At 49.4% G+C, this 11,958-nt stretch overlaps 1 protein-coding gene and 1 pseudogene across 2 annotated transcripts in view; one reads left to right on the top strand and one right to left on the bottom strand.

Moving 5' to 3' along the window:
- LINGO1 (leucine rich repeat and Ig domain containing 1) overlaps positions 1-11,958 on the bottom strand; it is a 192,776-nt gene that overhangs the window by 97,847 nt on the left and 82,971 nt on the right. The gene's annotated exons all lie outside the window — the stretch shown is intronic.
- LOC102770315 lies at positions 290-1,438 on the top strand (annotated as a pseudogene).

The following is an 11,958-nucleotide window of genomic DNA, read 5'->3' as shown; positions in this document are numbered from 1 at the left end:
TTTTTTTTTTTGTGTATCTGTTACAGGGTTTTGGTTTATGGCTACCATGAATTTCACAGATAGCACCCAATGTTAGTAGTTTAAGTTCAAGGGCAGGGAAGAAAAAGGAGACATATGTAATACTCTTTGTAATACTTTAAGCAATTAAAAAAAAAAAAGACAACAGGCAGTGTGAGGAGTTCACTACCAAAGAGTCATGCAAGATAACCACACCTCGTTCCTTGGCTGCTCAAAACGGATGGCATGGGTTCTCGGGACCTAGTGACATCTGTGAGGCAAAGGTGCCATCATGTTTTCTTTCAACATGTTTGACAACATTATTCCCTTGGTCTCCCAGAAATGCCTCTCCATGGAGTATAGATGCATCTCCATGCCCATGGTCATGGGGACTAATGACAGGTCAAATGTGGAGAAAGGCAGGAAGATAATTATGTCATCCTTGGCCTTTGATCAACTCAGCTTACTCAACATTACTTACCCCATTCTTTAAACTTACCTACAAGAACTTGGACTGCATGAAACACAGTGGTGTGCTGGAATTAGTGACTGAAGAGGACATCTACCTCCTCCCACAATAGATAATGCAGGTTTTGTTGGTGAAAGAGGGTGCCTGGTCAAGTGGAAAGTGTCAATCTTCAAATGGCCACGAACTCCAAATTTCAGCCTCAGAGCCCTGACTTCCTGGACATCACCAACCCCAAAGCAGTATTAGAAAACACATTGAGAAACTTTGCCTGTCTGACTACTGGGGAGGGGCAAACTACAGCAAGATCTATGAGCTGTGGGTGATGGAGATCAAGCCTGACAAGGCCGTGTCCATCATCAAGTATGACATGAATGTAGACTTTGATGCTCTTCTAGGCTACAAAGAACCTTAAAGAAAAGTCCAGCATGAGGAATCAACTGAAAGCAAAGCTGGCCACAGTGGCTATGCTGGAGAGCTGGGCTTCTGTGCCTTCTTCAGCTCTGGGAATAGACTGGAAGGGAAGAAGAAAGGTACAGGGCCCAGCCCCTCTCCCAATCAAGCATGAAGACATTAAAAGAAGAATTTTTAATTATGAATTTAAACTTGGTAAGATCACTTTCATTATTATTTTAATCCTTACCAATTGATTTCAAGAGAGAGAGAGAGGGAGGGAGAGAGAGAGAGAGACATTGATGTGAGAGAAACATTGACCAGATGCCTTCCGTATGCACCACACAACCTGACCAGGGATGGAACTTGCAACCTAGGTATGTGCCCTGACTGGGAATCGAGCCTGCAACCTTTGATGTATGGGATGATGCTCTGACTGAGCCACCCAGCCAGGGCAGTAAGATCACTTTAATCAGAAATTTACATCCACTGCTCCAAAAGGTTGAAGAGGATGAAGCTAGAGGCAGATTCATTGCTTTTTCTAGAGGACAGTCATTGCATAAAAAGGGAAGAAAGCCTTAAGTTAGGACTGTTGGCTGACTGGAAAATAAAATAATCAAGTGCAAAAAAAAAGAATGGCATGCACTCATGACATCCTTGTGGATGAGACAGAAAACTGGCTGGGTTCCTCAGTGGTTAGCTAAATAACCATGTCCAGGAGGAATGCGCAGAGGGGTCAGACTGGCCCCCGGAGTGGATTTTCCCTGGCATTGATAGGGCTGACCCTTGGGCCTGTTTGGAACAACTTTTTTTGGCAAAGATTAGGATGGAATCTTGAAAGTAGGTCCAGCCTGAGAGGGGTCAATTAAGGAGGCAGGGTCCTTTGTACAAAGGACCCCTTCACTTGCCCTAGGAATGGTCCAAAGTGGACAAAAGAGAGTTAGTAAAGCATGGGTGAATCCTGAGAGTAGTGCCCAGAGCCAACTGCACAAAGTGGCTGGGGAGCCTGGTGGCCAGGAGACCCTGGGGCTGGTGAGCCAGCCACTTCAGTTCTGGAGATGGTGTAACCACCTGCAGACAGCCATGCCCAGTCCTCAGTGTATCTGTGCAGAAGATCTTTGATAAAATGAGGTCTGCTCACAGGGGCTTGTCAAGAAGAGGTGGGCCTGGAACCCATGCCCCCTGGGACTTGAGGTCCCTGACAAAGATACTTGGCATTTATGGGCCCAGAAAATAGAGCTAGGCCCAGTAAGAAAAGATTTCAGGGAAACAAATCTTTCTTTAGCATTTGGGAGTACTGAGCTCATGGGGGCATGCAAGCAGAGGTCTGGGGACCATGTATGCCATATATGTTGGGTGGAGTTTGCACTAAATGGGAAGGGAAATTGCTTTCAGTTGTGAGTTTCTTCAATTTTATCAATATATGAATTAAAGCTAGACTGTGTGGATCAAAGTGGGTGTTATAAAGAGTGAATGGAAGGCAAGGTGATGCTCAGAATAATAGTTATTATTACAACATTATAGATCACAGGACACTCCCATCTATTCTCTAAATGGGTCTTCTGCCCAACCCATGAAGCAGATAGGACAGGATGATTAACCCCATTTAGCAGATGAGGAAACTGAGGACCAGAAGGAGTGGGACCAGCCCAAGGTCCCACAGCACAAGAGACCCAGATAATCTCTATGGCCTCATACCTAGGGACCTTACCCTCCTGCACCTCCAATGGTCATCCTGCTATTCCCTGCCCTGAATGGAGCAGGAATCTCCCCCACCTGTGAGGCAAAGATGCCATCATGTTCTCTTTCAACATGTTTGACATTATTGGACATCACCAACCCCAAAGCAGAATTAGAAAACACATTGAGAAACTTTGCCTACCTGAATACTTCCATCCAGCTTCCAAGACTCCCCATCCATGAAGGTTAGCATCTCTCTTAACCCAATCTTCTGAAACCTGGGGGTAGAGCCCTAGCCTGGAAGGCTCCTCCTCTCAGGTTACACAGGCACTGCACCTCTACCCACTCTCCTTTTTCCCCTGGTAGTCTTGCCTCAACCCTTCAAAAGTTAGTTCCTTCAAGCCAGAACTGGTATCAGACACTAAGCTTTGCCCAAGAACTGAAGTCAAGGAGAAGGGTCCCTCCCACTCAACCTCATTCTTCCCCTCACACCTACACAGGCAGCTAGGCAGCTTGTGACCAGGGAGATCCAGAGCCCACCTTGCCAAACACCCCTCCTGACCACCTTTCCCTTTCCTGATGAGATGGGCAGGGAAAGGGTATCTGGGCAAGAGAGGTCAGAGCATCAGAAGGTGGAGTCTCCTCAGGGAAGACTGGGTTCACCAAGGAAGGGCAAGCTGCCACCCACAGCACCACTCCTCACACATTACACCCTGAACCCTCAGAATATAGCATCTTACTTTACAGGTGAGGGAATGAAGGCTCAGAGAGATTAAGGAACTTGCCCAAATTCAAAATATTAAACTGAACAGAAACAGCTTATAAGTCCTGGAGTCAGGATTTGAACCCAGGACTGGCTGATTCAAAATATCCATTGCTTTCCCATGCACCCTGCTGCCTGCACAGGAGTGCAAGGTAGCTCAAATAGGCAGCCTGGTGAGCAGATTAAAGGTGGGGTGGTAAAGGGGGGCAGAGAAAGGGTTAAGAAGACAAGACAAAGATAAGACAGAGCAGCAGAAACAGACAACTGACAAGTGGACCCTCCAGGGGCCTGAAGGAGGCAGCTCTAGATGCTGCTCTCTTGATCAATAAAAGGCTTTCAAGTGCTTCCTCTTCTGCCATCCATCCAGCTTCTGTCTGCCCATGCCAGGCTCAAGGGTCTAGCTGCCCAGATTTCCCACCAGGTGCAGCACACCACCAGGCTGTGTGGCTGAGAGAGTGTTTAGGGCCAACCAGGTGTTCCATTGCCTGCTGGCAGAGAGCACATGGGTCTGTCTGCAGGATTTAAGCAACAGCCTCTCAACTGAATATTTAAGAAGAAAAATACTTTTTTTAAAAGAAAGAGAGAGAAAAGGAGGGAGGAGGAGTCTGCCAGGAAAGAGGGTGGGGAATAAGGTAAGAGTAACCTACCCCATAGTTGAAGTCAAGGTCACAGAATGGGTACAGGGAGGACATAGGCAAGGTGCTGGCAAGGAGCCTTTAATCTGGGAGTTCAGGCCATGGAAACTAAATGCCTGAAGCTGGAGTACATTACTGCTCTGAATGATCTGTCAGCTTCTATTAAGCTAAATCTCTCTGTATAATGGGGAATTATTCTCTGAAAAGGCACCCAAGGAGGGGGCAAAGGATAGGAACCCCTCGTTGTGAAGGCTCTCCCACAGGGGGAGGAAATAACAGAAAAGCTTTGGGGAGGGGGGAGAGGGGACAAGAACAACTCAGAAAGCCACCTTTCATCTTCCCACACCCCTTCCCTGAAAGTCAATTAGCAGTTGTTTGATGCTTGGTTTGTGGCAGATGCCAGCCTCCAGCCCTCCTCCCCAGAATCCCTTACTCTCTCCACTTAGGAGCCTAAAAAGATGCCAGACCTGAGGTAGAGGCCCGCAATGCCTCCATGACAGTGGGGAGCATGAGTGAGTCCCTGAGCCTCTTTGAACCTCCATTTCCATCTGTTAGATGGAGCTGATAACATCCACCCAAGTGCTATGCTGTGGAGGGAATGAAGCTGGCCCAGAGGCCAGCAGAGTGGGCACTACTCTGCCCTCTGATAAGGGGCTCCTCCTCTTCGTCCTCATTGACCTCCATAGGTCACCACCATCTCCGCCCGGAAACCCTCTCTGACCATCATTCATGGGTATCTCCTACAGCAGAACCCCACCTTCCAGGCTTTTCCAGTCTCTGGTGGTTGTGTGCAGATGGGTGCTTCAGGCTTAGGGGTTCCCTCTGAACAGGGCTGCATTTCCTTCCTCCCATCCTCCCCAAGCCTCTCCCATACTCAAGGCTGGTACACAGGACTCTGCCAAGATATGCATGCTTGGAGACAAGGGCTGGTAGAAACCAGGAGCAGGTATGAGCTGCGTCCACTGAATGGTGACACTCACGGGAAGCTCATCAGCACCAGGGAAACTGGACCAGAAAGCGAGAAATCTCAGGACATGAGTCTGTGAGAGCAGGGTGGTACTATCTGCAGGACAGTCAGGGCACTAGGCAGAGTTGAGGTCAAGTCATAGAGTATAAAGGTGGACTCATTGCTGGGTTCCTGGCTCAGTGCTGAGGCACTGGAGGTGCTTAGGCCAGGCCAGGACAAAATGGGTAGGACGGACATGTTGGGGGTAGCATGGGCCAAAAAGCTGTAGCTCGGTGGGGAACAGGACTGACTGGGAATGGCCAGGTGGGGAGGTTCTGCAGACCCTAGTCTCTGCCCCTCTGGACTCCTGTACCACCCTCAGCCTGTAGTAAAGCCCTAGGACAGCTCCCACTGAAACTGCAGGGCACAAGGCTGGGCAAGAAAGACTGTGCTGGGAGCAATTCTGGGATAGTGCCTACATTCTAGAGCAGTGATAGTGAACCTATGACACGCAAACTCATTTTTTTGGTTGATTTTTCTTTGTTAAATAAAGAAACAGAATTTCTGGAGGATGAGGCCCAGAAATCAGGATTTTAAAAAGATTCCCAGGTGATTCTAATGTGCAGCCAAGGTTGAGAACCACTGTTCTAGAGGAACACTCAGAAAGGAAGGCCAGGCAGGGCAGGTGGAGGCATGCTGTGCTGACCACTCCCCACTGTAGGTCCACAGGTTCAGCCCAGAGTCCCCACTGCCTAGGGCCGTGATGGCGAACCTTTTGAGCTTGGCGTGTCAGCATTTTGAAAAACCCTAACTTAACTCTGGTGCTGTGTCACATATAGAAATTTTTTGATATTTGCAACCATAGTAAAACAAAGACTTATATTCTTGATATTTATTTTATATATTTAAATGCCATTTAACAAAGAAAAATCAACCAAAAAAATGAGTTCGCGAGTCACCTCTGATGCAGAATCTGTAATGAGGGCAGTGGTTATAACACCAACAGCAGCAATCTCCCGCTGAGCACCAAGGATGCTCATGGCTAAACAAAACCATCAAACTTTGCAAAGCCCTTTTAAATCCACTTTGATCTTCATAATACTAAGGTGAGGTGGGCAGGCCAGGAATCAGTTACTTAATTAGTTCATTAATTCAACAAGAACTTGTTGAATGCCCACTATATTCCAGGCATTATTCTAGCCCACTCAACAGAAGGGGAAACTGAGACCCAGAAGTCCTGCCCAAGAAGTTCCACAACCACTTGGGACTACAGCAGGTGGAAGTCCAGGGCTGCTGTCAGTCTCCATTAGTGAGAAGTGGTGTGGGACTTCTGCTATAACCTGGGATGGGAATGGGTGGGTGCAGAAGCCAAATAAGAGCTGTGGAAAGGGAATACCTGACATTGGGGCTGGGTCAGAGTAGGGACAGGGATGAACATGACTGGAGTAAAAGCACCCCTTCCCCCAAGACAGGGGTGGGAAGCCAGAGAGGGAGTGTGAGGAGGAAGGAGGCAAGTTGACAATGAAGAGCTGTCTCCTCTGTGGGCAGGAGGAGCACTGGTAGGGAATGGTAGGACCATCAGGATTACCTGAGGAAAGGGGAGGCCCAGAGGGTGACAGAAGTCAGGGTGGGCACGGCAGGAGAACCCAGAGCTTGGCTGGGTCACTTAAGGTGGCTATAGGAAGAGGAGAAGAGCAGGGCTGAGCTAGCAGAAGGGCAGAGGGCAGAGAATACCCAGCAGGCCCCAAGACCTAGCAGGTGCCTCAATACAGTGGCCTCTGGCTGCCGTTCACACTCTCACTGCTAAGAGCCACCTGGGCCTACTCTCCTCCACTTGCTCCCATATAGTTCCCTGTCTGTAAGGTAGGCCTCAAGGCCAGCGGTCCACACCTACCATTCACCAGCAGGCTCCTTACTTCCCTGGACCCTACTCTTCCCATCAACAAACTGGGGAGGCCCCCATCTTTCAGGAGCTCAGGTCGGGAAAGCACTACCAGTGCTTGACACACAGTAGGTACACACAGATGATTGTCCCTGCACCTCCCTAGTGGTAGAGTCTCTTGGAGTCCCCAGTGCCTCACGTACACTTTTGTTCAATTAACTTTTACTGACCTAAGTTTAAATGCTAACCAGCTGGTAGCAATGTGAGGTGGTTAGAATTCTGCCCAGTGGACCCTGTGGGGAAGGGTCTGCAAGGAAGGAGGACATGGCAGACACCCAGGAAGTAGGCATGAGGATGAAGCAGAGGCCAGTGTCGTCGGGGCAGGTGGCAGAGGCCCTGCTCACACTACACACATTAGCACTCCTCAATAATTTAGCAGACCAGCAGGGGAGCCAGTGGAGGGGAGTGAGGCCTGGGGGTGGGTTGCACCCATGTGGAGTATCCCTAGGCAGACAGGCCTCCCAAGGTCTCCTACTAGCACCCACAGTCATGTAAGCTGCCCCTCCAACCCACACCCACCCCACCTTAGAATTCACCATACTGTGTGTCTGGCCCTGACCAAGGTACAGCATTGGAGAGGCACTGAAATAAGTAAAAAAGAAGGAAGGGCGACTCTGGGAGAAGAGGGAGATCCTGGAAGGCTTCATGAAGGTGGTGGCTTTTCAACTGCTCTGACTCTCATATTACTGTAATGTAAAATAGAACTGCACTTCTCCTCTTCTTCCTCCTCCTCCTTTTTCTCTTCCTCTGATGACCATCACCACTAGCAATAATATCTAAAGCATTTGAGGCACTTGCTCTGTGGTAGGCTTTATTGGAGCTCTTTGTGTCAGGATAGACAGATAGAGTTCAGGCTAAGCCTGCCCTTTCCTAGACTCTCTTCTGCTAGACTGACTAGTGCAGGTTTGACTGGGATCTGGGCCTTGGGCCAACTATAGGCAGGGTGGTAGGGGAGATAGGTGTCACCAATGGCCAAGGTCTACAAGTAGCCCAGAGTTTTCAGCACCACTCCAAGTGGCCACTCCTGAGCCTGCATAAGTGGGGCTAAGGTGGGGTTGGATAAGGGAACCTTCTAGAGCCAGAACAGAAGCAGCAAAATAAGAGGTCACACAGTGGCTGTAGTGGCAGTTCAGTTAGACCCACCTAGTGTTTAAAACACTAATACGGAATGTGGCCTAAAACTGCAGCTTCCCCCTTCCTGTCTTTCAGAGGGCCACCTTCACCCACATGCAAGGCTCCAGACATCCTCGGAAATGAAGGAAAGAGGGAAGGGAGGGAGAAGAGCAATAGTGGCCAATGCTATGTATGTCTCCCAGGGTGAAACTGCATAATGCTGGGTGGCAGGTATTATTCCCAGTTGACTAGGAAACTGGCTCCAGGGGATTATGTCTCTTACCCAAGGTCACAGATGGAAATGGCTGAGCTGGGACTCACACCTAGCACTGTTTCTAATGGACAAGAAGAAGCCAAAGGCCGACAGGGCTCATGGGGCTGAAGTCAGAGGACATTTCAAGTACAATCAGCAGGCCTTGGAAGGCCCTTGAGGGTGGACTTTTCCTAGCTCCCCACACAGTTGGTGCCAGTTGTCCCATGGCCAGATCTTGAGGACAGATGGGGTTGGGGTCATGCAGTTTGAAAAGATAAGTGGCAGGGGAAGATGAGGGAGATCTCTCCTTTGGCTTTCAGCACCCCTCTGCCCCACCCCAACCCTAACTGAAAAAATCCTTCCTGCCTGATGAGATAGGCACTTAGGAGGCCTGATGTTGCCAACAGGGTTTGAGAAAACCTCTACATGGGGTGGGGGTGGAGAGTAAAGTTAAAGAAAGATGAAAGCTCAGCTTAGAGCTAGGACAAGGCCATCTATGGGTTAAGACTGATGGCAGAAGACTGATGGGGGACAGTCAAGAAAACCCAGGCGAACAGGTGTTGCAGTGCCTGGACTCTAACTATCAGAGCATCATTCCTTTAACTCCTCAAAGGTGGCCCTAGCCAGTTTTGCTCAGTGGATAGAACATCAGGAACTAAGGGTCCCGGGTTCAGTGCCTATCAAGAGCATGTACCTCAGTTGCAGGCTCCTCTCCGGCCCAGACTCTGGTCAGGACGTGTGCAGGAGGCAACCAATCAATGTGTTTCTCTCACATCAATATTTCTTTCTGTCTTTCCCTCTCTCTAAAAATCAATGGAAAAATCTTTGGGTGAAGATTAAAATAAATAAATAAATTAATTAATTAATTAAAAATAAGTCCCAATGGCGTTTAGTTTCCACAAACCTTCTGAGCCTGGGAGAGGGACAATCCTGAAATACTGGCATTGGGAGATAAGACCCTCATCTAACACACTGTTTCTTGGCAACACTCTTCCCCTCACTTGTTACCAGTCACCTCATCTGTAACATAAATTGTGCAGGCCTAAAGGCTGGGGAATACCTAATGGCGCTGGAGATGCCCCAACAAGTCACCCCTCCCACTGCCCCTGTTGACTGTATGCAGGCTGTGTGCTCAGAACAATCATCCATAGCCTTCCTTTATCCACTCAGGTATCAGACTCCAATCTTCTAGGTGAACAAACTGAGGCTCAGGTATAAGAAGGGGTACTCTAAGGTGTCCAGAAAGAGGGGCAGTCAAGCCGTGTAGGTACTGTTTTGTGCAGTATCCTGGTCAGCTTCAGGCTGCTGCCTTCTTGTCAACCACCAGTCACCTCCCTCCCCCGCACACGCATACACCCTTTGCTATGCCTGCTTTTCCCAATCCCCTCCTCCTATCTAAACTTCACCAGCTCCTGTGACTGCTGCAGCTATACACACCTTTCCTGAACTCAGGGCACAGCTGTGATCTGTGCATACAGCACTGAGACCTAATGGAACACTGCCTCCCTTTTATTTCTGACTTAAATCTCATTCTCTCAGCAGCTCCTTGACAGCAGGGAATTCCACAGTCTGGGCACACAGAGGGGACTGGCAGATACACGCTGGCTTTAGATGTGGCAAGTGAGGGTGGAATTAAGCTGGAAAACTATTGACCCATTTCTTTATCTCACTGAAGTTCAGATTTCCTAGCTGGGACATAAGATGATCCTGTGCATCTCACAGAATACAGATAAGCCTTGAAAGGGGCTACTGCCCCCTTCATGTCCCCTCCCTTCTGGGACTTCACTCAAATTCTGTGCCACTCCTCCCCATGAAATTTCCCAAACAACTAACAAATGGGCAGAAGAAACATATTATTGCCAAGAAACAACTGAGGCTAGTAGAGGGGCCAGGAAGGCCCACGAAAACAGCTGGGACAGTGCTCAGAACCCCACTGTAGAACATGATTCCTTTGTGTGCTCATGAGTCTTCAGTTTCTACAATAATTTTGAGCCTGGGAGCTGGAACACCTAGTGATATTGGCAGTGGGAGGCAGGGCCCTGCGGTTCTGGTTCCTCTTCTCTACTAACATACTGTTTCTTGGCCCAATGTCTTCCCCTCTCTGGCCCTCAGTTGCCCCATTTGCAACATAAGGTGTCCAGGGAGGTAGTATGCCCTCTTCACACCACTTCCTGGAAGCAAAGAAGAAAAATTACTATAGAAGTGATGTCAGGGATGGTGGGAAGGACCTTCCAAAAGGTCTCAAATCCAGGACCATGATGACCAAATGCCTCCACTGGAGCTGCCACATTCCTTCAACCCTCTAACAGAGGGCAAAGCCAATCTCTGGGATTTATGGGCCCCTGCAAATAAGCTCCACCTATTCCCAGACACTGTGAGGATAGGGCCTGCCTGCATGCCTTGGGACTCTGGAAGAGGGTCTACTAGTCCATCCTCAGGCCCAACTAGCCTACCTAGGGAGCTTCAGACTGAAGAAAGCTGAACTTATAGCCCCCAATCTAGATGGAAAAGGGAATAAGATTCCTCAGGGGTACCTGGGCAGGAAGAGCTCTGCTGAGTGCTCTCTGCCCCAGGGAGGGATGCTGAGGGAGTGAGGCCCTTACCTCATCCTCACTCCCTCTTCTCCCAGGTAGATGGGGATCAGACAAGCCTCAATACGAGATGCCTGCAACACCCTTTCTGATGCTCCAGAAGAGAGGGAGGGAGGGAGGAAGGGAGAGGGAAAGGGAGGGAGAGAGAGAGAGAGAGAGAGAGAGAGAGAGAGAGAGAGAGAGGAAAAATCCTAGCTCGAACCTCTGATTGTGCCCATCTCAATCCTGGGCTCTGGTAGATTAGTCCTTTGTGGAGTACACCCCTGCAATAGGCCACAGTCAGGACAACTTGACCTCAGGAGTGGGGAGTGGCTGGAAAGGGCTGATTCTCACACACAGGGTTCACGGACTCAAATCTTGGAATTGAACCACTGTGACTTCTAGAAGTGCTACAGGGAGCCAGATGGCGTCTATCCCCTGGCATTTGGGGTCCTCGGCATTTCCCAGCTTGACCCTCCCAACCTTCTCCCATATGGATCCTTCCCAAAAATCCAGATTCTTGTGTTCCTGACAGCAGGCCACAGACATCCAGTCATACCTTTATATCTCTTCCAAAGCTGTTTCCTCTGTTCCTCAACATCTCTATCCAAATTTCACCCTGATCTAGTCCCACTTCTTGTGGGAAGCATTTCCAGCCAATGTAGCTCCTGCAGAAGCTACATTGTTTCCATCACAGTTTCCCCAGATGAAGGCTAGCACCCCTGGGACATAGGAAGGAAACTTGGTGAGTGGAGTGCTGGTGGCAAACCATGGCATGTGTGTGGTGAGAGCCCAACACCTCTCACTTTTTACCCAGCCCATGCCTATCCCTTGTCAGGCCAGGGGCACAGGCTTCAGGGAGAAGGAGGAAGGAGGAGAGGATTCGGCTTCTGCCCTCCAATGAGCCTCAGTCTTCGAGGCAGCAGGGTCCCTGACTCTAGGAGCCATGGTCTGTTGAAGGAGACCTTGCTATGAGGTCCAATCCTCCTATCATTCAATAACTAAACAAATCTGCACCAGGCACTGCTTGGGCACTGGGAGCACCAGGGTGACAGAGCCCAACACAGTTCCCAGTGTGACTCCTGGGAGAGATGACCACACTTATAGAATTCCTTCCACCTCACCTTCTTAGGTCCTGGACCGGGCATAGGTGAGAGGGAAGAGCACACAGTGGGGGGCACCAAGACCAGATAGGGTGGG

This window comes from Myotis davidii, unplaced genomic scaffold (genome assembly GCF_000327345.1).
Source record: "Myotis davidii unplaced genomic scaffold, ASM32734v1 scaffold2126, whole genome shotgun sequence".
Classification (NCBI taxonomy): Eukaryota; Metazoa; Chordata; class Mammalia; order Chiroptera; family Vespertilionidae; genus Myotis; species Myotis davidii.
The sequence above is the reverse complement of the archived record's forward strand: the minus strand, read 5'-3'. Positions and strand labels throughout refer to the sequence as shown.